Source organism: Coturnix japonica, chromosome 7 (assembly GCF_054131305.1).
Source record: "Coturnix japonica strain WE chromosome 7, WE-NBRP24, whole genome shotgun sequence".
Taxonomy (NCBI): Eukaryota; Metazoa; Chordata; class Aves; order Galliformes; family Phasianidae; genus Coturnix; species Coturnix japonica.
The window spans coordinates 928,831-955,694 of record NC_140669.1 but is presented as its reverse complement, the minus strand read 5'-3'; the positions used below and the strand labels follow the sequence as shown (position 1 = coordinate 955,694).

The 26,864-nt window shown below is 40.5% G+C and overlaps 1 protein-coding gene across 47 annotated transcripts in view; it reads left to right on the top strand.

The window, feature by feature from the left end:
* Window positions 1-26,864, top strand: part of QTMAN (queuosine-tRNA mannosyltransferase) — a 155,678-nt gene that overhangs the window by 13,544 nt on the left and 115,270 nt on the right. For 13 of the 47 annotated variants that reach the window (XR_014947857.1, XR_014947859.1, XM_085552050.1 and 10 more), the window contains exon 3: window positions 6,364-6,478. The exons of 26 other annotated variants lie outside the window; for them this stretch is intronic. The gene's annotated coding sequence lies outside the window, so the exon portion shown is untranslated. Of the gene's footprint in view, window positions 1-6,313; window positions 6,483-22,127; window positions 22,216-26,864 lie in introns of those variants that run through there. 8 more of the 47 variants (XM_085552075.1, XM_085552068.1, XM_085552065.1 and 5 more) reach the window with 5 other exon arrangements.

The window sequence follows — 26,864 nt, the reverse complement described above, 5'->3', positions numbered from 1 at the left end:
GCAGGCTACAGGGAAGCTTGTTTGGTGTACTAGAGTTTGTCTTACAAGCACAATGCTATGAGAATGACAACTAAGCATTGGGTGACTTAACGCCTGACTCAATAAGCGAGCTTTCCATCATCAGTTAGTTTCAGAAACCAGCTATTGATAGGTAGAGCATTCTTAAAGCTACAGCGGCATCTCAGTTACACAAACAAAAACCAAGAATGTATGTAGTTCTGCACTCAATGTTAATGAGCTCTATTTTAAATGGAACCTTGCCCTTTTAAGGGCATTTTCTTCTGAGTAAGGAATAGACTGATCTGTTTCTCCTGCAGCAGGAAGGGCAAGGGGAAATTTGGTTGATCATATTTTTTCTAGCACTGCTATCACAGGGAATGATGGGGCCAGTTGCTGAGATTGTAAAGGACTGCTTGGCCCCAGGCATCTCTAACTATGTGCAAAGACTCATTCAGACTCATTCTGCTTAAGCCAAAAATTACAAAATGCACAAGTTTAGACTGAAAATTGATTCAGGTCAGGCAAAACTGGATCCTTCCCACTGACTTTAAATGGGTAACTAGAGACTTCCATGTGATGGTTCATATAAATCTAAGTGAGTGGACGTTAGATTACACATTCATCATTGTGATTTTCACTTTGATTGCTTAGCGTGTGTAAGCATTTGGCAGTATTGTATTTAACTGCTAGGATAATGTTAACTTGGTATATTCCAAATCTATATCCTATTTATTTTATTAGAGTTGTCTAAATCTCTGTAAGTTGACATGTTTGAGGCAGGATGATGATCAAGAGTATGGCCATTCTGTGTAGGGAGTTTTCGTTTTTTATCTGATGATTTAGTTACCCAGCAATGAAGTATGCTCTTTTTTTTTTACTGCTATGAGACTGTTTAAAAGTCTATTCTTAATTCAATGTAAATCTATTTAAAAGACCTTATGTTAAATAATGTAAACGCTTTCTTGTGAAGTAAATTACTTTGCATACAAAGGATTAAATGTGTCCAGTCATAAACATTGAAATAATGTCATTAAATTCATGGAGATGGTTCTTACTTTGGTTTCTGGGGTGTCGGACTGAGACCTGGGGCTCTTCATTTGTTTCAGAGGCTGGATGCTCTGCTAACAATGCTTTTTCAGTGAAAGCCTTAGTATGTCCTTACAGCATCAAAATGAGGGGCAGGGGTAGTGTTTTTAATTGGTTTAAATACTGTTAAGATCTTTTGAAAGGTTTTATTATAATCAGGTGGGCAGTGGTCACTTCAGAAGTGGAAGAACAACTGGTACAAGTCGTGGTTGAGTATTCAGTAGTTTACTGTTAAAGCAGGAGAGATTAAATGTAGGTAAGAATTTGGAAACACATCTTGGTGATCCAGCTCTCTGTCTTTGCCTGCTGTAATTCCTGAATGGATCAGAGGATCTGAGATAAATATGAGAGTATATGGGCTGTGATATCACACTGATGTAACATCTGGATGGGTGCTGATGCCGTTTTGGATTATGAAGTTAGTGTTAGTTACCTGCTCAGCCCCAGTGCTTTTCTTTAACATTATCATCAGTATGCAGTGACCACAAGGAAGCGATGGGATTCAGAGTGTAGCATAGAAGAATTGCCATGGCCACCTCTCTACTGATGCATCTCATACAGCTGGTTTCAATTGCTTCACTCTGCCTTTGCCTTTCTGTAGGATCTGTATCCGTGCAAAAAATGCACATACTTTCATCTTGAGTGGAAACTGTAAATGAGATCCTCCCAGACAAACACCGAGGGACGTGCTCCTTAGGTTGTCCACAGCGTATTTGGTCAAGGAAGGAAGCAATTTAAGGAATGTGACGTGTGGTTTGTGATGCAGAAAAAAAGGCTTCTGTATGCCTAATACATTGGAAAACATTCGTTGGAGAGCATGTCTTCCGTGTGCCAGATTTGCCCTGTAGTGTTATTAAGGTCAGTATCCACATAGGTTGGCTCATACATATTGAGCGTGGTGCCTGAGGTCAGCTTTGTCTTGTAAATGCAACTTTAAGGAATGTTTGGTCTGGTCCTGTTAAAAGGCATCTATGTGTGTTGTTTGTTTAGAAACTTATTTAATCCTGCTTTCCCTGAGTTTGTCTTCAGTGCCTGAATACAAACAACAGCTGTAAATGAAACATGGTGTCCTGCTTAACAAGTAAAGAGCGTGGAAGCAATGCTGGTGTGTACACGCGTACTCATTCACTGGTTCAAGTGAGCTGGTATCAATTTTGAGATAAACATTTTCTGTTCTAGATGTTGGAACAGACTTCTCTATTCTTTGCTAAACCTTGGTGTGAAAAAACGTGTTGTTGATTTCTGTGGGAGCAAAGACTGTGTTATATTGCCAGTTGAGAACTACAAGAGAGTACGTGAGCTGAAGAGGGAGGGGTTACCAAAATGCTGTCACTAAGCATGCAAACTCAGCTCCCATCCAGTTCCCATCTCCTTGTATTTCTTTGAACACACCGACTTGAATCTTCACTCCCTGAGATCTCTCTGTACTTCATCCCCTGTTGGTGTGCCCATCACAAATCAGCATTTTTCTGTGTTACTGCTAGACTGCTTTTTTTCTTCATCCTTCAGAAGTACCAGGATGCTCCATGGGATGTTTGCTGGGGTGCAGGAGAGAAGAGCTGGGAAGCTCCTGGGTAGCCACTTCAGTGCAGTGAAACAAGTTAATTCGTGGTGGCTGGTACATTAAAAGGGATACTTTCCACTTGCTTAGACTATCAACCACAGTTGACAGTCTTTAGGGAATGAATTTCTTGTGCTTGAGCCCCAGCAATTAGTAGCAGCAGACAGCAGGCCATCAGGTGTGCTAGCTTTGCTTACGAATGGGAATCAAATGTTGCTGTGTGGCTTTAAGGATTCTGCCTAAATTTACAGCTTACAGTTTATGATTGACAAAGATAATGAAGGATACGTAAGTGGTGTTCTTTATGTGTCATACTACTGCAGAATCAGATGTGTTATAGGTGTATTACGGTTGGCAGCACAGCAGTTCAGAGCAGCTGATGCCTGGAAGTGAATGTCTCCTGTACAAGTTCAGCGTGATCAGCGATGGAACTGGAAGTGATTCATTGCTTACTGAAGAAAACCCCCCACTTATGTGATGTGATCAATGGAAAAAGAAGCACGTCATCAGAAATGAAGGTGCAGCTATCTCCACTTCTCTGTTCAAATTCACAACTGCTGCAGACTGAACCTTGGCCAGTAGTTTATGCCAGTGATAAAAAGACAGAGGTCACACGGAGTTGTATCATTTTAAAGGTCTTTCCCAAAAGTTCTTGTCCACAGTGAAGTCGTTTCAGTCTGCGCATCTTAGCCTTCAAATTCACACGTTCAGCAGTGTGGAAGCAGTGCTCAGGCTGTGAGTTCTGTAGGGTTCCTAATTCCCTGTTGGAGGGTGGGATTGCTGTTATTATTTTTGTAAACTTTATGAGCATTTTGTATAATGATGTTCCTGTCATCCTTTTGGCCATGAATCAGCGAAGCATTTCTGTGCACGCTTTAATTGAAGCATGGAGTTGTCTCGCTGTGCAAGTGGTAAAGTCAGTGAGACCATTAATTAAAATTTAAGTATCTGCATAAGTGCTTCTTCTAAAAATAAGTTGCTTCATAACAGCTTTGGGCCATATTGAGAAGGAGGGGTTATTTTCTCAAACTTTGAAATTAGGTATCTGATTCTCTCTGAATTGCACCGTGATACAACTTCACAGCGATGGCAGAGGGCAGAACGTTCCTGGGATGTGGTGGAAGCCTTCTGACTTCGAAGATGTCTCCTGGGATGCTTCCTGAATGAAACTGCTACAGTTTTTGTATTGCACAGGGGGTGGCATAAATGAAAACTTCAGGACAACTTCCTCTGTAAGCCGCTGTTGTAGCGGAAGCACACAAGGCAGATTCCTGTAAAGCAGTCAATTCATCATCTTGCTTACTGTATGCCTGGCTGCAAATCCATTTCTTTTCCATTGAGTAAAACCTTGAATCATTTAGTTAAAGTCAGTGCTTCTCAGTGTGAGACTTCACAGCCAGTTGTGGTGTGTCATTTATATTTTCTATCTGTAGTCAAAGGCATTACAAGCGTTCCAAGGGAATACGGAACTGTGCCTTTTCTTTTGTGTATGAGAAGGTTTACAATACAAATCTACTGTACAGTTTGTGTTACAAAATTATCTGGCTTATTAATTCTCATAGCACCTTTGGTGAAATACTGAACTTCTGTCTCCTAAGTCTGGTTTTTTTTACCAGTCTTCCTTTAGGCTTTTTCTTATTTTTTGTGGTGTCTTTCTGAAGCAGACCGCTTGTTTCAAGGCCTGGCATTCCTCAGCTCTGGTAAGAGCAGAAATTAATAGAGGAGGGAAGAAATCACTGGGAGCAGATAGAGGAGCACGTGTGCCAAGCTGGATTGTGCTGTCGGGTTTCTTAATGCACCATGGCTGTCTCTTCTTGTTACACTGATTTTTTCCTGTCTTTTTGCAGGTGTGTTTGTGTGTAGATCTCTATGTGAAAAGCAATGACCACGATTTCATGCAAGAAATGATATCAAGAGACTCTAATTTAGGTTATGGGAAGAAGCGTTTGCTGGAGTTCATGCAGTATATGAAGTCAGATCCAGAGGTAGAATGCAGGTGTTTTGTGAGCAGTGCAGTGTGTGCTGCTATCCCCGGGCTGTTGGTATTTACAGCAGTGCTTCTTAGCATTAATCATTATTACCATTGTATCAGTAATAGAATAGTAGAAATTGAACCTCAGATAGCAAGAATCTGAAATTTATTCCTATTCTGAAAATCACGTGGTGGCTCCTAACAGTGGAGCTCAGAAGATTCCTCTTTTACATCATTAATTAATATCGCTGGAGGAGGGAGCTCGCTTGTGTTTGTTGAGAGTCAGTGCTAAAAGTTTCTGCAAAGCACTGTCAGATGAGCACAAAGCCAAATTTACTTTGTTTGGGGAAAAAAAAAGACCAATGTTGCCATTTTTACCATTGGCACGTCAGCTGCTTTTTATTGCTTTTTAAATTTGATTTCATTGTAGTGTAGCGAGCTTTTCAATAAACGTAGTGGCTTCGTTTATATAACACTAGAATTATTGTTAATGCCCAGTTTCATACTGCGAATTACGTATGTAATATTGTGTCCGGTGGGATCTTGTATCACAGCATTTGCATAGTTATAGTTCTTGTGACATCGTATCTCAAACAAAGAACCTAGGGACCTGATACAATATCACTAAAACTGTCTCATAGGTATGATTCAAACAGTTTTATTAGCAACATATGGGGTATGAAGGAGCCACAGAGGGTAGTTTTGAGTGTAAGGGTGCTGGCCTATCTCTTTCAGCGTGTAATTATATCAGTCCTCTTCTGTGGCATTATTTGTTGCTGCCCTGGGATTGCTGAAAAATAACTACTAATATGGTGACACAAAGGATCAGAATAAATTATAATTGTTGACTTTACAAGAAATACATTGGCAAAAAGGCTTACTATCCTAAGCTCCAATGCTGTTTCTGTTACAGCTTTGTAACTAAGCCTCATCTGCAAAATAATACCTTTGGAGAATCTTTGCAGTTTCTGTCCATCTTATTGTTTTGTAGTGGATGCTTTTGTGGCCTGAAAGATACAAGGCAGGAACTTGTGCTGGCTGCATTTTAGTTTTTAATCTGAAACTAAGAGAGTGCATTCTGTTAATTGACATTAGGATACTGGGAACTTGTTACCTGAATGGAACACATTATAATTACTCATCTTCAGATACAGGATTCATCATTGGAAGCTCTCTGGCAAATTTATTGCTTTTGAGGCTTCTTATGAAGACCAAAGTGCACAGGCACTCTGTTTTGCCATTCTGAGGAATAAGTAGAAACACATCATCTAACCTGGCAATCAAAGAGTGAACAGGTACCAACTTCTCATGGGTTGAAAAGTGAGTGTCCAATGCGCTTGTAGTCCAGTAACAGTTACTCAGCAGTTCTGTTGGTGATTTGGTTTTGCTGCTGTGTTTTTCAGTTGATGTGGATGATAATCATTGACATAGTGCATCCATCAAAATACATTAAAATTGTGTAGAAAACTAAGGTTAGGAAACCCTGACCTTGATCAAATAAATGCTTAGCTAAGTAACCTATCTACTCTCGATGATCAGTGGGTGTAGGTAATTATGGACTCGTGTCCTTTGCATTTGGCTCGAGTGTGGTCTTTTTGCAGACATTACTCAGTCTATAACGGTCTGGAAGTTAGACTAGATGAGCTCATACTCTTTATTTTTTATTTTTATTTTTTCCCTTAAACTTTATTCAGGCTTAAGATCACTGTTACAATTGGGAAAATTGCACTTTGTCATCTACCAGGTGGATTGAAGCAGAACAGACGTCACCACTGAGATGCATAGAGGAGATTCCCAGCGTGATTTGTGGAAGGCATGTAAAGCAGCCCAGCCTGGTACTGCTCCCCCCCGTTTTGGAAGTAGGTAACAATACTTCTTTAAAATACCATGTCTCTTAGTGGGAAAAACTGGCAGTGTGTAATTCTGTATTGTTCAGACAGAAAACGTAAGACCTTGGAGCTGAGTGTCTCATCACCAGTAATTCCGTCTAGAGCTGGGGGTCCTGGGTTGTCTCCTTGTAGGCTGCTGTGTCTGTGCAGTTATCAGTCCCAGAGCAAACCCATTAGTTCAGCTCCATCCTGCATCACTGAACTGCCTTCCATATCTGCACACAGCATCTGTTTGAGCAGGAGGAGGAGGGTGGAGTGAGGAGTTCAGTGTGTGCTGCATGGGGACTGCCTTTCTTCATCTGTCCTGGTTGAGTGTTGGGGTGGTGGCACTCACGGTCCCTGAAGGTTGCTTTTGTGCTCTGCACAGCTGCGGAGTGCTCTTGGTGTTCAGTAGATGCTTTTCCCTCTGCTTGCCCCAGAAGTGAGCGTGACACAATTCACACCGTGCTTCACTGTGTGTGAAGTCTAATAAGGTTACAGGTTTGGGGAATCAAAGGAATTTTTCCTTGAAGGCAAGATTAGCGACATACATGCTGACTTTTTTTATCCTTTCTAATCAAAATCTGGACTCACGTGGTTGCAGCAGAGGTGGGAAATGTTAAGATTATGAATGTGTCTGCTAACAATTGTACCGCACTTGTAATTCTAGTAGAGCAGCTTCATATGGCCATGTGCGGGTGACAGGCCTCAGAGACTGATGGGCCTACAACAGAGTAGGAAGAGTAACCAAAAACGTTACTTTTAATGAACTTTTAGGATGTTTAGTTGTCCTTACCCAGAGACATAATAACATTTAGTTGGATCTCCAAGTGTAAAAGACATTCATGTATGCATTAGAAGTAGAATTTTCAGGCAAGGGAACATGCTCAGTATCTCATTGGCATTGAAACCAGCTGAGACTGCTTCTTCTAAGGATAGGTGGTGCTTCATCTCTATAGTTTCTGGGTACATCGGAGCGCCCTGAGCCCAATTTGTTTAAGGAAATGAGCTGCTGTGATCGCTGTGTATGTCAGTGCACTTTCTTCTCCCTTCCCTTTTCTTTTCCACAAACTTCTGAACTAACATGAAGCAACATGAACTAAATTTGACAGAAAAGTAACAAGCTTGAAGGTTTTAAGTTCCTATGAGTTAAATTAAGATAAGTTGTCAAATAATGAAAGAAGACTGTTACAGACTGCAACAAGGGGAGGGCTGCAGTGTAAGCTCCTAAAGGCAGCAGAGAATTCAAGTATTTCTTAGATCATGTTGCTTATATTGACATGCATTTCTTGTGTTCTAACTGATCTGCTGATTCAGTGCTCCAAGGCATCAGAACTGTGCTGGCCCTATCATCTGGCATTGCAGCAGCATTGTCTGGAGGTCTCCATGACATGAAGGTTGTTCAAACTTTCTTCAATAAATTAAAGCAACAAAAACCAGAAAAGGAATATAGTAAAGCTATCACTCGAGTAGTCAAATGCTTTAGGAAGTTTTAAAGCATGGTGTGAATTGTATAAGGAAAACTATTTTTTTATTATAAGGTTTTGTGGTGTGTTTTAATAGTGTGTCATTCAGAATGTAATGTTGGAAAGTCTTGCCTAATTTGGCTGTTTGCATTGGCAACCAGTTGCCATGTGAGATAGCAAAGGCAAAGAGCAAAAAGTTGTTGGCAAAGCAGAGCTTTGAAAAGCCAGGTTCCTCAACAGTGCATTTCACTTCAGGTATTGCTGAAAGGAGGAAAACTATCAGTCACACACTGCTGCATGCTATGCTGTTTGAAGGTGTGATATGTAGGAGTATCTCTTCAAGGCAGATGATGCACATGAGATGGAGGGAAGTAACTGAAGACAAGAGTCCTAACATTACAGGAAATAGGAGCATTTGATTATTCATGTGAAATGAATAATCAGAGTCCACATTCAGCTGACATTTCTGCCAATGGAGGCGTTCCTGGGTGACCCAGAGCTGATCCCAGCTTGTCCACTACTCTGTGCATCCCCTGCATTTTGAGTGTGTCAGGAGTGGAGTCAACCTGTTCAGTGTGGTTTACGTTACATAAAATACAGGATAGGATTTTCAAAAGCTTGTAGCAGTCTTTGATGCTGAACTGCCATCTTCAGAAAGGATGTAGACATTCAGGTACTCAAGTCCAGTTGCAAGTCCATGAAATTTTAGCCTTCTCCTCTGAGACTGCAGCTCTATGTAACTTAGGTGCTATTCCTAAAATACTTCCATAGTGCTTGATTTTACATGGTGTGAACCACAGGGGAGGGACCTGCACATGGATCCTACCAGCATGTGTGCAGAGCGCAGCGAGCTGACAGCAGCCCTGTGTTTGTTGGGGTGGCTGTGGAGCTGGCTACCTGTGGAGCGTGCAGACAGCCAACACCACTTGCACAGATGATAAACTTCCATTTTTTCCCCTCATTTATTTGTACCAGGCATGTACTGGGTAGGTAAGCACAACCTGCCCATCTGTAACTTGTTTCAAGCTTCAGCGTGCAGCTAAGTGGCTCCATAGATGTTAGCGATTTCCATATGTAGGCTTTGCTGTGCATGTGTCGTCGTTAGGAGTACAGTAAAACTCATCTCAGCTCTCGGTTCCTCGGCTGCTGCACTGTAGCACAAGTGAAGAGTTTCCATGCCCAGGGTTGAGCCCTTCCCATCACACTTGCAGAGCCTTCTGCTTGACCCCCTGTGCCCTTTGGAACAGCAGTGGGATGAAACTGGGCTGCAGGACTGCAGTGTGCTGCTCAGTACTGTGTGCAATGTGTTGTATTGTTTGGAGCCATTTACTTCTGACTTTGCACAATCTTCTCATAGAATCAGAAGGTTGGAAAGGACCTACAAGACCTACCTAGTTCAACCATCCTCCTTTTACTGTTGCTACCACAGTGTGGTCTCGTGATCATTCATCCTTTCCAGGAAGGATTTTCAGCTATTTTAAATGGAATGCATTTTGGATTTAACAAGGAAGGCACTTTTTAAAAGTTAAAGCCTAATGGAAGACTTGCTGATGAAATAAGATTTATTTTTAACCTATGGGAGGCTTGCAAACAATATGGCGTAATTTAAAAGCAGGAAAAGTTTCAAATCATTCTGTGGTTCTTTTAGGATGTTATTTGCTAGACACTTGTTCTTTTTTTTTTCTGAATTATTAACCTGTAGTTCTTTGCAATCTGTGGAATGTGTCTTAGTGCAAGCAAAGCGATATCCTGTGTTTAAATGGTGACAGTAATGAGAACAAACAGTCTAGAATCATGTGATCGCTGCTGTGAAAGTATTTCAGAGACTGCAGCTAGAGCCCCTTCAGCTCTTCCATCTGCATACCTGTAACTCACATCATCTTTAACGAGGACTTTACCACTCACTTGCTAAGTGTATTTCGAAAGTGTGCGCATCAAATGTCACCCTGCGCTTTGGTTTGGAAGTGGCTGAGGTGTGGGGGGAGACTGCTTTACTTTTCTCAGAGAGGTGCAGCGTGGGCTTTTCCCATGCAGAAGAAAAAGCACTCATAGAATGTGAACTGGTGCATTATATGTACTCATCAGTCTATGTATAAACATGTATATGTTCTTTTTCTGTTTTTTCCTGACAACTTGAATTTGAATATTACCTACTGGAAATTTCACACAGTTCTGGTAAATAGTTAATAATTATTTCTAGGTGATTTCCAACACATACACTCATTAACTCACTGTTTCAGCATTCTTTGTAACAGGGTCTTGTGTTTTTTTTTTAATGAGACAAAATGGAGATAGGTACACAGGCAGCTGCGTGGGTGTTGGCTGGTACCTGCAAGTATGCCATGGGTTTATCAGTGCTTCTTAGGACCTTGGCATGGCCAGAGTTGCGTTCACTTGTGGAAGCAAAGAAAGTGCTAAATAAATCCCAAAGTACCAAAATGTTTCTGTAATAGTTCATAAATAATACATTTGTATAGCAGGGCAATTCAAAGTATGACTTAGATGGGGTTGTGTTAGAAACAAAGATCTCCCTTATAGTGTGCTTGGAAGTACTCAAAGTATGGATCTTAAAATATATCTGTGTATATGGAGGTATATATATCTATTAGCTTGTTGGGTATGTGGCTTTATGTGGTTTAAGAGACCATGTCACAGGTAGGGGTGCAGATTTGAAGGAAGCAATATTCTTACTATCTGAGCGTGGATTGTTTTACTCTTCCTCATGAAGCTGCAGCTGAAAATGAAAGCCTTCTGCTTAGAACAGTGCCTTGCTTTCTCACAGCAGTTATCTAGATTTTAGTGGTATCAAAGTGCTCTTTAGGTGGCTTTCCAGGTGCCATGTGTTTACCTAAATCACTGAATAACTGATCCAAATATCATTTATTTAATGGATCAGATGGAAGAACTGGAGTAGTGTCATTCTTCAGGGTGAACATATATACCCAGCCTCAGCAGAACTCTAAACACTGGCTAAGCAGGGGCATAGCATTCGGGTTGGCAGTGTGATGGCTCTGAAGCACTGAACCAGCTTGCTAGGCTGGCTGGTTCATCTCTGTTTAGAATGGAAACTAAAAAGCCTCCCTGCAACTCAGAGGAAAACCTGAAGAGGAAATACTGACCTAAAATACACTCTTATCTTCTGTACTGGAAGAAGCTAAAGTCTTTTTAGAATCTTTTCATGCAGAAAAGCTGCCTTTTGTGTCGTGTTATAATTTTTCATGCAGTTTAATCACAGACCTAGAACATGCAAGTAGCTGCAGTTCTGAAAGCAGCTGGCAAAAGCTAAGTATGTGTTCTATGGTCAGCAAGGAGCTTGCTGGTTGGTGGTGCGTGTTTTTATGCTGTGAGATGGTTGGAGCTACAAAAACAGTTGTGTATTTCTGTATCTTTTGTGGAGCTAATGAATATGAAGTTATTATCGTAAGGCTTAACTGCCTGGGTTTCTGAGCCCTTCTGTGCAAGTTGAAACCATGACATATCATGGCATGATGAATTGCTGAGATCTAAGTGTGAATTTCAGAAGAATGGGAAAAAAATGAAGTGAATTCTTCCATCCTTGAATTTCTTGAACTTAAATTGCTGTGGGAAAGAAGAGCCACATTCTGGTTTGATAACTTCAAAGTGCATTGGAAGAATATGGACTCCAGGTGACTAAGACCAAATTGTGCAAAGGTACCTGTGCATAGGAATGACCTGATTTTAGGAAGGTAGGACATGATGTTCCGCTTACATTGTCTTGACTTTTTCCTAACCGGCTGGATCAAGTATTTCAGTCTGTTCAGTTGTTATGGAGAGAAGAGGGGTGAAGACCATGTGCCCGCTCTGCAATCTTTAGCTTGTCCTTTCTGAATAGAAGAAATACGTGGAGGGGGAAGAACATTTTCTTGTGACTTCTTTGAAAATGAAAACAAAGGGAACTGACGTCCTTTTACTTTTTCAGTCAAGTGTCACTCATGCTGAAGTTGTAATAATCAATTCAGAATGGCTACTTACACTTGCTTACAAAACTGGATGAAAGAGCTTTGCAGATAAGTTAAAGACCACGCACAAGAAAAGGCTCGTAACTTCATAACTTTAAACTGAATTAGTTGCTTCTTTGAATTGCTTGTTTTCAGTCACGTTGCCATAGGTATCAAAGCAGCCAGCTATTATCATTTCTTTGTAAGGATTTCTGCTTCTTTATGTTCACGTTTCAACAGATCAAAGGATAGGTCTTCAGACAAGAAGTGGAAGGTGTGTTGTTTTAAAGATATGCTAACATACCTGTACCGAATCAGTCTAGGTATTACGGGTACCAGCAGCGGTGCAGATGCAGTGACAAAGAATTTGCATATGACAGCAGGGTAATTACATACTGTGCATTCTTGGAAAATGTTTATTGTGGTTGCTAAAGCTTTCTTGTGACTTTGTTGTTTTATCTCTGTTAGCTAGATGAAGCCGGCGCAGATATTGCTGCGTACTGCAGCTACAGCTTTCTGGTGGTGTTTGAAAGGACCCCATGTGTTCATTGCCAGCAATTTTTAACGATACCTGCTACTGCTATTGATTTATGTTCAAATATGCTTCACTTTAAATTGAGGCGTCCATTTTAGGCTCTTTGTAAGTGACTGCATTATTATGTCTTTGGTACCTTAAAAGAAAAGTGAATTTTAGGAATGGGGCAAAATCCTCGTGGTTGGGTTTCTGATATGACTAAACAGTGGTGCTTTTTCATGTAACTAGTGTAGCAGTCATCAGCAGTCTGCAAATGGAGAGATTTTTTTCCCCCTTGACTTCATGTTACGGCATTTAGAAGAAAATAGAAATATGTCATAAAGGCATCCAAGATAACAGCAGATGAAAGCATTATTGTGCTGCATACTGAGTGTGTTGACTTAGACTTGTACATAACTTTATACGTGTGACTGACAGTAAGTTAAATGCCAGCCACTCATCTGCCTAATATTGCTATCATTCACAAAGATTTCCCCATCACAATCATGGGCCCTTCCTATTTGCCTTTTTATGAGCACATACAGTCATGCCATGGGAACAGCTTAGATGAGTAGGGCCCCCAGATTACTCATGCAGATAGTGATGCTGAAAAAAAAGCTACAGAGCTTTTTGTACCAAAAGACGACTATTTGGGGGATAATGAGCAGATCATTGTATTGTTGTTACACTTGTGTTTCTTTAATATATGTATATATAGTGTAATTTTGCCAAGTAAAGATTTGTTCAGTTGTAACTTGAAAGACTGACTTTAAAGTTGTGTGCAGTGGCAGATACCCTTTTAAAGAACTGCATCTATTTACAGAATCTCTGCTGTTTTTAACCAACTTCTCTACTGTATTTTCTTTCAAAGCTTGAAGTTCATTAGCTGTAAAGCATACGTAAGATGTCTTCAGTCTTTGAATTGCTGCTTTATTTAGCAACCTTGCAAATATCAGCCTAAATTGAAAAGGAAGGTCAATTAGTGAGGAGATAGTTAATAACAAAACATCACAAATAACGTTTGAAGAGGCTGTTAGTTTTACCCAGGAAGTTTCCATTTTCTAGAATTTGTGCTGCCTCATTATTTGTAATATTGAAACTGCTGCTAACCAGTCGTACCAATCACTTACGTGAAGAAATGAAAGTAAAGTTTATACTTCTGGCTGGAAAAGACCGACTCAGACTCAGTGGGCCAAGTTCTGCTTTGAGGTCAAACTGTGAACGTGGAGTCATGCACTGTCAGTAAGCCCAAGTCATCCAGGTAGCAATTCAGAAAGCACTGCAGAATTAAGCAATTTTCCAGAAAAAGGCAATGCTGCTTACACACCTTTGCCTTTTAGACAGCATAGATATATTTGTAGGAAATCTGTGTTAAGTAATGATGTGATTTGCTTCTTAGTGAGCAATATGAAATTACCGTTTGCCCGTCATATACAGATTTGTGACTGCTTGTTCTTTCTTAGCTCCGTCTTTCTGAAGTTGTGGCGTATTCTCTTTGAATATCAAGCAGTTTGGTAGCTCTGTGTATCAGCAAGTTGTTACACTGAAAGACTTCAAGAGGCAATATATTAGGCAAAAAGCAGTAGCGATACCTGTAGAGCACACCATACGTGCCCCTAAGCAAAAGATAATAATTAGTTGCTTCTATTCCCATGCAAACCACCCAAGTGTTGATGTTTATGAATTACAAAGATAACTGCAATACCAGCTCAAGCTCCAAGCTGCTGGAGTTGTTTATGCCCATTCAATTTTTAATGTACCTGTAAGATGTTCGGATTGGGGCATTTAGTCCGAAGGGATTTGTGTGCTGTAATCACATCTCCAGTGATTGAAACACAACAGTAAGGATAGGTCTTTAAAGTATTTTAAGTGCTAGCATCCACTTTGGAATTATTAATAAACAGGAAGAACATCACTCAGAGTACTTTCATATTTTGTTGGCTGAATGGGAGCCGGTGTGTTTGCATGATGATGGTTGTTTAAAAGTGCTGACGGACCTGTTGGTAGGTAGCCTGCAGAGTGAGGTACTAGCAGCTTTGTGAGCTCCTTATTTGCTGATTAGTCTGTACACATTCAGAGTGTATGTTTTGCAATTCAGTCACAAGGAAATATTGAACTGGAGATGACTTTCTTCTGTGTTAGCTGGGATGCGGCCTGGTCTAGCACACATTTGACAGAGCCATATAGTTTTAATAATAATTACAAGTTTGTACTTGGTGGATGTGTTTGTGATTAACTGTGTACAGACTCCTGAGGCTTGGGTTGATTTGTTGCTGCAAAAGGCTCAGTTTGGCCTTGTGTGTGGCTGTGAAGGCTGTGAAGAACAGCTTGGTGTGGGTCAGCCTGCAGAGCTGGGTCTGAGGAGCAGGGGTGTAAAACACTGTGCTGCCTTTTAACTGGAAGATGTTAACAGAAAGTGAGTCTTAAAACAGAAATTGCTTGAGTTACCAGTTATTTGTTTTGCCGAAAGCCCAAATTTTCTGTTACGTGTGGAAGGAAACACTAAGCATTCCTCCTCTAGCCTGTTTAGGTGAATTAAAGAAGATATTAGGGGGGGAAAAAAAAAGGAGATCATGTTGAGTATATATTACCTGAACCATATAATTTAAATCTGAGCTTTCTGCGCTGAGTTATAAGAGTGGGAGGAGTTTGTTAGGCACTGTGGAAGGCAAAATGTCAAAATGACTAATTATGCTGTTACAGAGAAGAGGAGATAGGGCTAATTCCTGAGCAGCAGAACGGTTCTCTTAAGAAGTGTGGTAAGACTATCCCCAACATAAATATAGCTAATACTATTTCCGTATAATTACATTAGTTGTCATGGCACCGTTTAGAAGATTACATCGCAGCATCACTTGCATGGCACGGTGCTGGCACTTTATCTATAGGCAGAAAATGTAAAGCTGTGCCATGTTTCGTATAGGAGTGTGAATAACGTGAATACATCGCGTTACACTTCTCTGTAGTTAGGATCACAAAGAGAATACCGTGCCAAAGGAAATGCTACACCTGTGTATGACCCTACAGAAGCTCACTGAGAGATGTCCTCATTTAGAAGAGCATTTATCTCCCGTTTCACTGAAGCTTTAGGACAAGGGATGCTGCTGGAGGCCTGGCCCTTGGGACGCACCTCACCAGTGGTGCAGCTCTTTGCTTGGGGTAGGCTGGCAAAATCAGGCCCAGGCAAGTTCTTAAAATGCTCCTCCTGCAATCAAAGACTTGAGCAGTTTTGATTACAAGCTCAGAAGCAGCCTTGTTTCAGTCATGTGCCTTCCTGGAAACTGGCCTTTTCTCATAATATTTTAAGCCAACTGGCATTTAGCTTGTGCTATGCTGTGTAGCAGATAAGAATTTCTTCTTAGATAATAGGCGATAATGTATCATGCATTGATAACCTCCGGCACATTTTTTCTCCATTCCTAGTAATTTTTCAGAAGCCTGAATTGTGATCCTTTAGAGCAAAAGAGTTAATTTCACCTTCAGTATTTCCCATGTGAACATGTGGGCTGTTGCTCTCCTGCTGGACTTTCTTCTGCTGTTTTCCTGTTTCTCAGGTCTGCTCCTTTGGTCAAAATAACCTTATTCTTGTACTGTAAACAATTGTGCAGTGTTCACTTCTTAATTTTTGGAGGGGCTGAGTTCCCTGTTTTCAAATATAGCAAGTTATTTTCTGAGTGCTTGACCACAGCCAGGCGTTAGGCTCCTCTGATTCAATCAAATGCAGTCCTGATGCAGCACCTTATGTTTCTTACATCATTTCATGTAAGCACTGCTGGAAGCTCCGTAGTGTGCTAATTTTGTCAACTCTGAAGCATTTAGTAGTGAAACTACTTCTGTTTACAGTAAGTTGCACAGGAAAGTATCTGACAAGTAATTGCTTTACCAATAGTACCATTTCACAGAGTCACAGGATCATACGATTTCTTTAACCTCTAAGCGGAAATACAGAAGTAAAGAGGTGATAAGGCTTGTATATACAAAATACATAGCAGATGCATTGAGCAACTTAAAGAGCAGCCAGACTTGTCATAGTTTTGTACAAAAATGATGCACCACAATTGTGGAGTGGAAGAAATGCAGCTGGTACAGAGTGTCACAGCAAACAGATAAGCAGGGTGTTTTTTTTTCCCCTTACCAAGAGGTGAGCAGTTGCTGCATAGTGTTACTACTGCTGTGATAACCGATTCATTCCTTTAGTATGCAAATGCAGAGTATACAAGGATTCAGTACTTTTATTTAAGAAATATGCCTGCAGGCTGTATTGGTAGGCTTTAGGGAGATATCTGGTTTGGTGTGAAATAAATAGTTATTAAAAGATCACATGAATGTATGTCTTAGAAGATGAAAAGTGACGCTGTGAGCGTTTTGAGAAAGCCCTCCTGTACCTGGCATGCGCGCTCACCACTTGGTTTAGCTTTTCAAAGAAATCTTACCAACCTTGCGGAGAATCACAAAGCTGCAGGCTGGGTGGGGTGAGCAGAGCAGCAATGTGTGAACTTGACAACGTCAGAGGTGGAACTTGAAAGCAGACATCCTTCTGGTGTTTGACCACTGGAGAAAATGCTTCTGTTCCTGGTGGGGTTGCTTTTGCTTCAGTTTTTAACTTCAGGCCGCTGGAGCGCTTAACTTTCAGCGAATGGATTTAAATGCTATATTTCAGGTTTATTCACAAGGCATAGGGACCTGGGTTTGAACGTTTATAAATGAGAAGAGAAGGGAAAGATTTCTGAAAGCGTTTGAGTGAAAGATTACTTTGATACTTGCAGTTGGTATTGAAGATCTGTCATGCTCAAGAAAACAAAGCATTTACTTAAAGCTATTTAGTGCTTAAAGTAGGAAGCATTTTAATATGCAGTTACAAAATATAATACCAATTTAATGAAATCTAGGTTGTAAGATAGCTATTAGGTTGAGCCCTGGGCTCTTTCTCTTCTCTCGTTGTCAGAAACACTCATCAACTCTTCACTGCTTTCTGCAATTCACTCCTGGTGTGTGTTGATGTTTTTTACCTCTAATTCAACATCATTGTTCTTCCTGCAGTGGTTTATTTCTACAGAAAGTGTGGCAACACCGAGTGCTTCCCAGCATCGCATTACGAGTGCTTAGAAACATTTGCTCCCTTCCTATGAATACCTCTATTTTTTACATAACTGCTGCCAGGACCTTACACCTTAATGACCTAAAGGAATCCGACTCCTCTTGCTTGCTACTTTCCACTGTAGGCTCTGCCAACTACTACTACTGCTGACTTCAAAGTATGAATCATCCCAGAAGCTTAAATCCCTGAACTTGTGCTTCTTTATGCACACTTGGATAATATCCATGGAAATTAATAATCCTGGTTCTTGTCTACATGACTGTGTTATTGCACTAATTTAAATAAGCTGATCCAAACAAATTGCAGCTCTTCAGGTGAGGCAGCTGCAGCCCTCCCCTGTGCCTCCTTGTTTCTCCTTTTCCCACCTCTCACCGCCGTGCTCTCTTGTCTTATATTTGTCATCTTTCATTTCCTCTCCGAGTCCTATTGTTTTCACTGAGAGGGATTAGTAAAGGTAAATCTTAGCTTTCGTAGCATTAACATTAGCTTATATCTGTCACACTCGTCTCCTTGCTAACCTAAATACTGCTTTTTTTTTCCCAGTCACCCTTCATGTAGAGGAACCAGGCTACCTACGGCTTGGTACAGTGTTTCCAATGAGAAAAAATCATTAATGTGTATTTTCAGCACTTGGTGTTTTTTATACCGTTTGCCTCCCTTGCTTGTCGCTGCTGGTCCATCAGAATGGCATCGAGGCATGCATGGGGACCCATTGCTGGTGCTGGTTGGATGGCTTTCTGGATATATGGCTGCAACCAAAGTCATTGCTTCTCAGGTAGTCTGAATGATGGCCTTGCGCTGCTGCCGATGAATGGCCACGTAATAGCAATTAGGCATGGAAACCATTAAATCCATTTAGTCATGGTTCTTTTGATGATACCGGTGTCAAAAGAAACAATATACTTTGTAAGGTGTTGGCAGCAGATTTTAAAAAGAAAAAAAATTGTAATTCTTGTCAGATGTGTGTGGAGTGGCTTCAACAAGAATAGTGCTTGGGCTCCTGAAGGGTGGCAGAGAATGGGGCTGAATTTGAGACACTGTTCCTGCCTTTGGAAAGGCTTTTTTTTGCATAGATGTTTATATTTATCATTTTATGATTCATCGTGTTTTATTGAAATGGAAACACATCACCAAACAGAATGCAGTAAACTGAACTGTAGCTCCTGCTTAGCCACGGTCTACTTGACTGCATTTTTCTGTGACAAAAAAAGAAGTATCTTTCTTATTTGTAAAGAGAGAAAGAACAGAAAATGGCGTCTTATTCAAATGATGCCTGTTCACGTCATGGACTGTACATACATGAAAGTTAATGTTTTCTGCCACTGCTTGTATTTAGTTGCACTTTCTGGTCAACTATGTACTCATTTCATGTGCCTGTCTTCAGATTCACCCATGCTCATGAAGACTAGTCATAACTAAAATAGAACTTAGCAAGAAATTCAGGGCTCTTTTTTTATCTCTGCATGAGGCAGTCTGAGATGCGCTTCATTTACATGCTGTAGTTTACTTAGGTAGTGATTTTTCCTTTATGTAAAATAGCACTAATGACACTAACAGTTAACTTTGGCATTTCATATAGCTTGTAGTTAGTTACTGGAAAACCAGGGCTTTCTTGTTTACATCAACCAATTACAAATAAAGTACATCTCTTTACAGAAGATGTCACTGTGAGGTAGGGATAACTACAGTAAACTGAAGAATTGAGTCTTTGACTATGTGGAAACGTAAGCATGTATTGGGCTGTACACTTGGGTGTTCACACTGGCTGCAGGGGTTTATGTGGCTGTGTTGGAAGGGTCCATGGCTGGATAGAGTTTTGAGAAGTCCTTTGCATCCTGCAATGGCTCACAGATATCCTATCAAGCCAGGATTCCTTAAGTCTGTTCAGACTGCTTATTAGGCACAGAGTCAGGGAGATAATATATTTTTAACTTTTACATTTGAAGAAACCTTTCAATTAAAAGGATTCTTCATCATTTTAAAATGCAGCGTTGACACCGTATAAGGAATGTGATTTTGGTTTTTTTCTTCTCTTGGAATGGAGAAAAACCTGTCCCGTTTACTTCGTGTTTCTGCAGCTTTCAACATTAAATGGTGTAGTTATTATTTACTGTACCTCAGTAATTGCCAGTATTACAAGGAAAGAAAGGCCTGTGGAATTGTGTGTAGAACAGCTCACGTACCCACACTGATATGGCAAGGGGTTTCTTTCAGGATAATTGCAGAGGATGAGCTGATTTTTGTGAGTTCATAATTCCTTCTTCTGTAAAGTCCTATGGATTTGTGTGCGTTTTTTTCCCTGCTGTTGGGGGCAATGAAACATGAAGCTCAAGATAGTTGTTGCACTGATTGCAAAGTCAAAGAGAAAAGGAGGGTCGTGGCTCAGGAAGGGAAAGCTCTAGTGTGAGGGGTCATAGAGCCATAAGATAATTCAGGTTGGAAGGGACTTTGGCAGCTCACCTCATCTCGTCCTGCTCACAGCAGGGTCAGCCCATGATACCCGTGTCCAACAGCATCTGTACTTATGGAACACTTAACCATCGCACAGACTTTTTCTCTAGTGTCTGTATTTAATCTAGTGCAAGTTTCTAGTTTGCATTGAGGCTTGTGACTCGTAAGGCTGTCAAATCAAGCATTTATAATGCTTTGTATTACAAAATTTGCTCTGCAAAGGACATCAGCTGATTTTTCTCTAGGTTTGGATTCTGTGAAACCACAAGTCAGGCCAGTACCTCCAAGTGTGGCAAGTATCTCCCTGGACTGTGTTCTGGGACTGCATGTAAAATACATGAATATATATCTATCTTTCTTTAGAGCCAACAGTGTCTTTGTTGTAGGCATTCTTTTTTTCCCCCCTTTTTCCTGCAAAGATTTACTAAGTTTAATAGTCGCTACAAAATACTTACAAATGTATTATTTCTACAAAGAATTGAAAGATGATTTTTCTGCTGTCAGCTGAAAAGCAGGAAAAAAAGTAACTACTCCAACAGAATTTTATTAATGAATGATTTACACTGGTTCCAGCTGTGACCATGTGATTAGTCCTTCACTAAGCAACAATGGGTATTTTCTTTCTGCTTTTATTTGATTTCCAAGAATGTGTCATCTGTTACATAAACTGCTGCCAGTGTACCCCATGTAAACTGGTATTTTTTATTTCCCTGAAGCGCAAGATGAATACCCACCCATACCCTTCTGGAAATACTGTTTTAAATGAATTGAGAATTTTATTGACTGTATCTGATTCACTGTGCCAAAATCATAAAACTTAAAATATTTAATAAACACACTAGACTGTAGGATGCCTTGTTCCCTTGGTGGTGCAAAAGATAGATTATTTTCACTTCTACATTTCTATCTTAATATTTTATTACAGCAATACAATGTGTGATAGAGGTGGACAAGCCTGCAGATTGAAATGTGGATAGTCCAGATTGTTCCTTTCCCTAGACCATATGGTGTAGTTCTAAAAGCCTTTTGTACGCTGTCTGTTCAGTTAATTGTAAACTCCGTCTTTAACGTACCTTAAAAAATGAGATATCTGTGATCCAAAAGTCAGTATACGCAGTGGTAAGTAAAGTTTGCTAAAATATATGTAAAATCACAGTCCCGCCTGCTGGTTTCTGGGTAGATTTTCCTTTATTGGGGAATTTGAAAGTCTCAGTGTTTCTTGGTAACGATGTAAGCCTGCGTTTACGGAGGAACTGCTTTTTCCATTTCCTCCTCAGGAAAGGAGGGGGGGGGAATTTTAGTATATAATGAACATTTCATAATATTTTTGCTTGGCAGACAGCTCTGCCAGTGGGTGATGTGCAGGAACATCGAAGATTTCTGACAGATGGATGGTAGGACTGCTAATACACCTACACGCGTTTCAGCTTCTGATGTTCCCGGTGTTCCTCTGATGCTAAGGAGCTTGTGTTCACACTTTGTTCTGATGTTGCCCGGCGCTGGCTTTCAGAAGAGCAGAACCAAGTCTCACTCTGGATTTTCGTATGCCGCAGGGAGGGTAAATTATTACGGTCCTCAAAATGTGAAGAAATTACAAGGAAAGCAAAACACGATTATTTTCTTTTTAAATGTGATACAGGTTTAAGTGTGATATGGATTTCAGCAGCACTTCTGTTCTCTGCTGTTGTCTCACAGAGTATAAGAAACTATTTGAGAAGAGTGGGTGATTTCAGTGAAGATGGGATTGATGCACACAGAGGAGGAAACCAAAGGTGTAGGAGTCTTTCACTGAAACTGCTCTTCTGTGGGTCCCAACCTGTTTTTAAGTATTGGAGAAGTGATTGCTCATCAGTGGCACATTCCGTGGCAGACAAGGCTCACATCGTTTGTGATGCTGTAGGTTAAAAAGAAATTGAGAAAAAAAAGGCAAAACATTGGAATTAAGCAAAAAGTGAATGACGGCAGTGGAGAGTGAGACTGATGTGCTGTGAGAGGCCTCTGCTAGTGACACGAACTGATCTTGGCTGTATACGTGAAGTTTTCAAAGGGTTTTGGATACTCCTTCTATGACCAGCTGAATGCAAACAGAGGAGTAACCTTAGGGAATGTTAGAAGGGAAAGAAACTCAACTGTACTGTTCTTTTTTCTCCAGCAGGCACCCAACAGTGTAACTCTGCACCTTCATTGAGTGTGCAGGAATTGGATAGAGCTTGAGTAAGTCTCTGATCAAGATGGCAATAGTAAGTAATGGTAGCAATAGGCTGTAGTGCATCCCTTTTGTTCCATTAGGTTGTATGCTTTTCATGAGAAACTGTAAAAGCAGTGAATGTAAATAGTGTGATGGTAATTAAACAGCAAACAATTCTTCTGTTGGAGGAATAGAATTGTTCTTTTTGCATGGAAGAACCTTTTTCTGACATTATTGGTGGCCCTGCCTGTGGCAGGGGGGGGTTACAGCATCACAATCCTTGAGGTTCCTTCCAACCCAAGCCACTCTGTGATTCTACCTTTATGGTGTGATGAAACAGGAATAGACTTTTTTTGTGCTGTGGAAGTGAACATGAATCACAACTCAGCTGTGAGGTATGATGGGGGCTGCAGCGTTCAGTGGTGTCGTGTACTGAGGCATCCTGCTTCCATTCCATACTTCTTGGCTGCAGCATGAAGTCAGTGGAAACAGGACTGTGTCTGTGGGCAGCATTTTTGCTTCATGCAATCCAAGTAGTTTAGGAGCTTTGAAATGCAAGAAACCACACATAATGTTTAAAGAATCCAGCTGTAATTCTGGGAGCTGAAAGAGAAAGCAGTGACTGAACATTTGTTGCAGCTTCCAAATGATGAGAGCGGTTCTCAAAGCCTACAAGTTGTCATTTACAGACTGTATGTGAATAACAAAGCTACCTATTTTTACTGTACTATGGCAAACTCTCTTCATTAAAGCAGATAGTACAAACAAGATGTGTTAAATTGTATGATACAAAGGAACAAAAAAAAAAGGCCTGATTTAACTTCTGATGCTTTTCTGAAATACGAGAAATAATAATTAAAGAAGACATTCAAGAATCCTCTTTCTTCAGTAAAATGTAATGATCTTTTTTTTTTGTAAAAACATAATGACAACAGCAAACAATTTATTTAATCTACTTGTTTTAATAGCTGTTTTTTGAGTGATGTGCGTGCCCATTCAGAAGCAGTTATTAATGAGCTGGAGGCTGCCACTTTTGTGGGCTATGGATTTGTTAGGTTTGGGAAAATACACAGGAAATCTTTGGCTGATTTTGAGGAGTAAGGCTTTTTCTGGAAGACACTTGACAAATTTAGCCTCTTTTAAAAGTAGGTTGGACTCTCATGCTTTTTGGACTAATTGAATGCATGGTAGAAGTTGTTTCAGCGGATGGTACATTCTGTTCCATAGTGGTACAGAAGGAAGGAGGAGGAGGAATAAAGAGTTTATAAAGGTGTTTGAGACAATTTGAGTAAGGAGGAAATTATGAGGAGCTGAGATGGGAGATGTAGGCAAGGAAGTTAAGGCAGGGGAGCTGTGAAAGTTTGCTTCTGGAACTGTGAGGAAGGAAATGGAGTTTTAGGAGTGACGCAGGATGAGGAAAGAGAAGAATATTTAGGAGTGTAGCCAAGCAGGTAGGAGGGATGGTGCAGATATCTGTACACAGGAAGAAGCTGGAAGTGGGGAGAGTGTGAGACAAGGAGATTTGGCAGTCATCTCTTCAAGGTAGTTGATACACCATAAGGCTGTTCTTTATCTGTAAGTACGTCCTTTATCACGTTATTGGAAAAGCTTTAAAAAGGGAGACAAAGAGATACAGGACAAAGGCAATTATAGCAGGGAATAATTCAAAGAGAAAGTGAAGTAATTAGAAAAGAAAGTAAAAGATTAAGAAACCAAACAACATACACTAAAAAAACGTAAATGCGAGAAGAAATCTGGGATTCAGTCACAAGAAGCAATTCAGATGCTTTCAAGAAGCATGGATTTTCTTTTTGAGGATGAAATTCATCAGCTAACCAGATGAAGAGTGATATTAACACAGGATACAAAATTTCATCTCATTTTCAGCTCAAACAGAAAGTGAAATAATGAAAGTACAATCTGGGTAGGGTATGTATTTGTATTTCCTTACAAGGATTCATGCTAATGACAAATTAACACTGTCGATCAAAACAAGAATTGTCGTGTGTGGTAGAATGGCAAGTAAATTCCTGCCAGTTGAAAAGAGAGCATGCATTCTGTTGGTTGGAAATAAGGCATTGCAAGACGCTCACGGCTTTGCTATAAAACTGTTGTTGGAAAGTTATGTGAGTCATGATTTAAAATGCAAGTTTTCTCATCTGTAAAGTGGAGATAATAACACCTACCTGCCTCACAGGAGTGTTACGAGGTTTAATTAATGTTTCTAAGCAGCATTCTCCTTTTTGAATGAAAATAGATGAAACCTCTTGTTATTGATAATGAGAAAACACCAGGCAGAAGATGTAGTAGAATTGTGGGGCTGGAGGGAGGAGATGAAGCAGCTGCATTTTGTTGTTTAAATTATACATTGAAAAGCAATTGAACATTTCGGTTAGAAGTTGTATAATCATGAGGTTTGTTTATTGAATCCAACCATTCTCTTACCATTGTCTGGTAACTGCAGATTCTATGTAGATCTTGTAGTGTTTTATTTCCTCTGATAGTTTAGGACTCCTTTGGCTTAGAATAGTTGAGCAGCTGACCTGTGTTCCCTTTTCACCTTCATTGTGAGGTGAATTCTTTATGGTCTGCGTATGCTATCAGAACCAAACCATGTGCTTTACTTTCAGGAGAGCTGAAATGCTCTATTTACAAGTCATAGGCTTTGCATTTGGAAGTCAATGGGTAGCAATAACAGTAACAGATGTATGAATTTCTATGTATGTAAGAGTATGCATGTGTACAGAACAATTCCACGTGGAACAATAATATGGTCAGAAGCCATCAGTAAACAGGTGAGCTATTGCTCAGTGACGAGGCAATTAGAGGAGGGGATTAATCTCACCAAAATTTGGTTCTAAAGCATTTTTCCTATTCAGAGTCAGCACAGTGTGGCACAGCAGTTAAAATAACCTTTCTAGTTACGGTCAAAAGGAGATGCTGTGTGTATTTGCCAACATGTTCCTTAGAATCGTCCGCCTGTAGGCACAGATTTACAAAGGTAGTGGTGTGTCAGCAGCATCCCAGGTGCCACTGCAGGCGGGCGTTACAGCTGTCAGCAGTGCCTGAGTGGCACTGATAAATAAGCAAAGCCACGTGAATTGGTCTGTGTTCGGTAGGTACCCATTACACACCTTCAGTGTGCTGCTGCTGAGCCCTCGCTTGAGTACCTCATCTGGTTTGAATGTACAGTAAGTATCAAGTGGTGTACACAGCTTGAAAAGAAAAACTGCTTTAAAGAAAAGGCTCTTTCTTTTTTTCCTAAGTCATTCCTGTAATGCCCAAGAAGAAAACGCTTCCATGAGTCTGAGGAGCAGCTGCCTATAGTCTCCAGGAAAATCATTTCTGGATCTCTCTTGTCCGCAGGCATTGAGAGCTGCCATAGGAAGGCAGAGAGCTGCGTATCTTCAGGGTAGCTTGAATCAGCTTGCATGAATATTGCCCTCTCCAAGGATATTGGCATGCAAAACAGATTTTGTTCACATTATGGTGTTTGAATGCACCTTACGAATAGATTCTTAGCTGTTCTGAAACGTGCAGGCGTTTGGGGTTTCTTCACTGGGTGTTAACTAATGCATGTAGATAGATGGAAATAACTTCTTTTCTCTTCCCAAAGCATTTATTTGGTAAGATTTAATTTATGTACCCAGTTTGCATTGCCTTATGCAGATTAGATTTGCTGAAGGCAGTTTACCTGAGCGTGCACAGCAACTACGCTGAACATCCACTTGCTTTTCTGTCCCCCTCCCCTCTTTATTAATTATGTTTTAATTAGCTCTCCAGTTGTTAAACTGGGAGAGCGAAGCATCATTCAGAGCTACCGTTGATTTAAATGTGCAACTAAACCGGCTTCGTAGATCACCTTCACATGTGCACATCTAGTTGATTTTCCTGGGAACTCGCATCTGTGAGGTGTAAGTGGAATTCTCATATTGGCTTGCAATGTTGGCTTGGGTATTTCATCATATCAGTAATATTGGTAACTTACTAATAGCCGGCTTAACTTCAGCTGAATGTTGCAGTAACAACCTTAAAGTAGTTTCTCCATCTCTGAGCCCTGTAATGAAGATGTGTTTTCTCTATGTGGCAGTAGTTGTGGCCAATGCAAACTGCATTCAGTTCCCAGTTCTTAAAATTGTACTTGTTTGCAGGGGGAGCCTGCAAAGAGAAATGCATCTAAAACTGGTTTTTACCTCTATCATGGCGATGCAGAACACGTACTACAGCCAGATTGTAACCTGTGCAACAAATCCAAAGTTTTTAAGGCATGGAATTTCTGATGGCCGTGATTTTAATGACACTTTTCTAATCACAGCCATCTGCTAAGCTTCAAGGGAAAATGTTATGTCTGGATGACCAGGCTTCTTCATCTTCGGTGCATGTCCTTGCCTTGCTGTTACCTGCAGCCGCTCCTGCTCCCTGTCTGCTGGGGCTTCCCCCAGACATGGATATTCATTCCTTTTTCAGTATCTGTTTTTAAAAATCAGTTCAGAACCTGAGCTTGTTTACAAAATAACCTCCCCAAACAGATTGTTTTGAGACGCCTGTATATTGCTGAAAAGAAATATTTCCTGAAATGTTCCCCATTTCAATTGACAGATGATGACAGACATCCTTATTTAACTGATGGCAGTATTTTTCAGCTTGCTGTGATCTGTGTATCCATAGATACCTCTCCGTGGAAGAGATAGACCCCTTCCA